Source organism: Homarus americanus, unplaced genomic scaffold (assembly GCF_018991925.1).
Source record: "Homarus americanus isolate GMGI-L3 unplaced genomic scaffold, GMGI_Hamer_2.0 scaffold275, whole genome shotgun sequence".
Lineage (NCBI taxonomy): Eukaryota > Metazoa > Arthropoda > Malacostraca > Decapoda > Nephropidae > Homarus > Homarus americanus.
In genome coordinates, this window is record NW_024755704.1 from 3,422 (window position 1) to 7,359 (window position 3,938).

At 42.7% G+C, this 3,938-nt stretch overlaps 2 non-coding genes across 2 annotated transcripts; one reads left to right on the forward strand and one right to left on the reverse strand.

The window, feature by feature from the left end:
- Positions 1–1,880: 1,880 nt before the first annotated feature.
- On the reverse strand, positions 1,881–2,081 carry LOC121856640. The gene has a single exon (XR_006087013.1). It is a non-coding gene; the product is annotated as a U2 spliceosomal RNA (small nuclear RNA).
- Positions 2,082–3,420: 1,339 nt separating this feature from the next.
- LOC121856639 lies at positions 3,421–3,583 on the forward strand. The gene has a single exon (XR_006087012.1). It is a non-coding gene; the product is annotated as a U1 spliceosomal RNA (small nuclear RNA).
- Positions 3,584–3,938: the final 355 nt, after the last annotated feature.

Here is a 3,938-nt window from a genome sequence, read left to right on the forward strand (position 1 = left end):
AACTCGGCAGCTTGGGTCAGCCTTTCTCCAGTTCTCATACGATATTCCGTCTTCACCTGGTGACGAATTCTGTGCTGCTGCTAGTTTTGTAAATACTTCCTTCTCTGTGAAGGGCTGCATTTCCATCTCTGGTCTGTCGTCTGGCGGTTCGGGAATGTGCTCCACGGTATTTAGGTCACAATTCCTTTTCGACCATCATGTGTTGGAAGTGTTCCTCTATTCTCTCCTTGCTTATTTCACATCTTGCGCCGTTCCCTTCGACAATTAGCCGTATTGCTCGGCGACGGTTGTATTTGTACAGCCTCTGGATCTGTTTGCAATCATTGACATCGGTGATTTTCCTGGTCGTGTTCTGTCCTTGAGAGATGTTTATCCTGTTTGCCGCTTGAATTGCTACCTCGATCTCAATCAGTACTTCTTCAAATCTTGCCCAGTCCAGGTTCCGCTGGATCTCATACACTGTGCCCAGAAACGGCTCCAGTATCCATGTCTCCTCAGCTTCATCTCGCTCTTCATTTGGTTCAGGAGTTATGCCAATCTGCTCCTGTGTGTTGCCTTCACCACTTAGTGTTTGAGTTGCTTCACTTTGCGATAGTGGTGTAAGGGATTCACTGAGATTACTTTGGCTTCCTTCATTTGTTTCTTGACTTTGCATTATCTGTTCCCCTGTTTGGGTACTGTCTCCACCATGTTGTTCATCGGGGCTTAGAGGTGACAGTGGCATTCTTGGCATGTGCAAGAGGGGTGTGAGGTCCCCTGGGTGCTGTGATTCCTCTCTTGGTGAGGGTTCATTTTGGAGCAGCTGGCTCGGCGTTATCGACCTCAGTCGCGTTTCTTGATCGTCTGGGCTCAGCGGTGACACTGGTGTACTTCTCCCAGAGACGGTGCGTGGTGTCTCTGGTCCTTCCACTTCTCCATCCCTGGGTGGAGGGGTCCATCTGTGCCTTTCTCGTTGCCCTTGTGTTTCTCTTTGCTGCTGTTGCTCGTAATTCTGTGGTTGCTCCCTCTGCTCATTATCCCTATTTTCCCCAACTTCCTGTGAGGGCTAGGCGCTTGCTGGATTGCCTTCAGCCTGTTGGTTCCCCTGTCGTTGCTCCGCCTGACGTTGGTTGTCTCTCCTCCTCCACTGCCGTACATGTGTTGCTACCTTGTGGTTATTCAATCCTCTCTTTGTTGGGGCAGAGTAGGGGCAGTATTGCACGTCGCACTGGAAACGAAAATGGGGAACCCTTTGCTCCTCCCTCATCTGCCTATTGAGGATGCACGTGTGATTGCTTGGCCGGATAGTCAGTACCAGATAGCACCCTGCACACATGTTCATATATTCGTTGATTTTCTTGTTGTGGGCTTCCTTTAGATGTCGGACTAGTGATTGCTTGCAGCCAGACCACCCCGATGACGCACATTCCCATGGGCATCCCTGCGTCCTCTCTGTGCATTTGAAGGATGGTGGTGCAGGGAACCATATGGTCAGCATTCGGTTTCTTGTTTCCGGCTGTCGATCTCCTTCGTTTCTTCCCCTTGGCCCTTCGTCGTCCATCTTGCTTTACCCACACGAACACCCACACACACATGACAACCCCCTTACCAGGGTGTACCCGCACTATCACGGTATTCCTGGAGGATCGGCCGAGAGTTGTGTACCGACCTCTCTTTCGCCATCACAAACCCACTCGATCGCAAGGTGATGGTTTACCGGGGAGGGACTTTGGGACGAATACACTTCTATGAGTGCAGGTCCCTCAGCCAGTACGAAGTAAGGAAGTACAGAGAGGAGGGAATAGCCACGTGTGTGAAGCACCCACGTGGGGTCCCGTGGGACCAGGTTTGGGGCTTTGCAGTCCCCCCTGGTATGTTTCCTCTCACTGCATGGTATTAGTAATAACCACAGCAATGGAAAAATACCGGGTTCCCTGCTTGCCGCCTAAAACAACAAAGGAGTAACTCTGTTACTTTCACCCCCAGAAAGTCAAAATCTGTGTTCTTCCTTCCATGCAAAAAGAACCTGATTATGTACTCTCCATTAAGCTGATAAGAACAGATACTACACTTTGATCTTAGCCAAAAGGCCGAGAAGCAGGTCCCGCAACTAGTACTAAGTATGGAAGTAGCAAAAGAGATCTTAGCCAAAAGGCCGAGAAAGCGATTCCAAAGCTGTTGCAATTAAATTAATGCACATTAGGTAATATTCTTACTTTGCTTCACCTGTAAATTGGTGCAACAAGGATCTATCTCGAGTTTTGTTTGCAGATAAACATTCGAATTCCTTATACATCAACATTTAAAATCTATAATAACAAAAGTCGTAATTATGTAACCAATTAATTTACTATTCTTTACACTTCATGGCTATGTTACCATTTACAATTTTCAGTTTTCCTTAATCACTATCATTAATGCCTTCTTCCTTTGTTTAGGAGCTCTTATTGACCAGTGTTAGTGAAGGAAGAAACTGGCATGTTTGAGGGGCAGACTGAAGAACACATTTACTGTACTTTCCCCACGTAGAGATACGCCCGTTGCCACTGTTTTTTTTACTATGGTACCACCCACAAACCCGCTGTTTTTATTTTATTTTATTTATTTTTTTTTTTACATAGTAACTGGAAAACTAATTTCCGAAAAATATAAATTGCACTAAAAATGAAAGTGCCTAAATGCGTGAGACGATTACTTTATGAACCTTGCATGCCAACCTTCATGAAAGAATGAAGCTCCGCCCAGAAAAGTAGTTCCTGAAGTATTTGTAAAATGATTACATAAGTATAGACATTTCTTGCATATAATTGAAGAAAATTTGGAATTGTATCAATTTCTAGTTTGGTTATTAGTCAATTTCCCAATAAAATGATACTGGGCTATATTGATCTTGTTACTATGCCAAAGAATGTAGTTCCACAATGTTCAGTTTTATATTAGGAGGGATAGCCCTCACTAGATAGCAAGTTCCTCATAATTGATATTATAAGTAATACCCCAAACGACTTAATCGTGAGAGGGAGAAACTTAAGGTCAATTTGAGATAGAAGAAAACTTGGCTTACCTCTATACTTAAACAAACTTATCCTGGCAAATCAATCTAAAGATGGTGGTTGAGATACTATTAATTACTTTATTTTGGATCTAATTTGAAATCATCTTGATTTAGACACAAGAAAAACGCGAAAATAAATATCAATAGTTAACATTTTCTAGCCCATTATGTTTGTAAATGAATAAAGTTTATAAAGCCAAACTTGTTTATTTCTATCACATGCTCTTATTTTTAATTTGGAAATTTTTATTTTAGCATACTACGAATTATAGAAAGAGTAATCATTTTATTTGTTTGTAAAATGAGGAAAATAACATAAAAAAGAAGGTTCAGCGCAATGATGGTCAGTCAAGTAAGGTTAGGGTTCAGGATGATCATGTTCGTGCATACTTACCTGGCACAGGAGATACCGTGATCACGAAGGCGGTTTTCCCAGGGCGAGGCTCACCATTGCACTCCGGTGATGCTGACCCTTGCGATTAACCCAAATGTGGTTAACTCGAGTGCGCAATTTTTGTTAGCGGGGGACTGCGTTCGCGCTATCCCCCTTACACAATTCATAAGGGATTACATAAGAAATATAAGGTACAACGGCGTATTTTTACAGCTTAACAAGGTCTCTGTTAATAAATAGTACTTGATTTATGCTTAAGGTCAGCAAAGAATTTTTTTTCTATGCTACTTTTATATGATTTATATTTTGATAATTACGTGTGAATGAAAGATTTTCAAACTCTCTAATTGATGCCTAGTAACTCATAATATTGAAAGAAGTTGGGTTTTTTTTAATAGTCTGTATCACACTCAACAGTCACTCACTGTCACAGCAATAAAAGAAATCTATCATGATCTTGTTTACCAACACCTGATACACTGTCACACAGTATGGGGGAGGGGCCTCTAG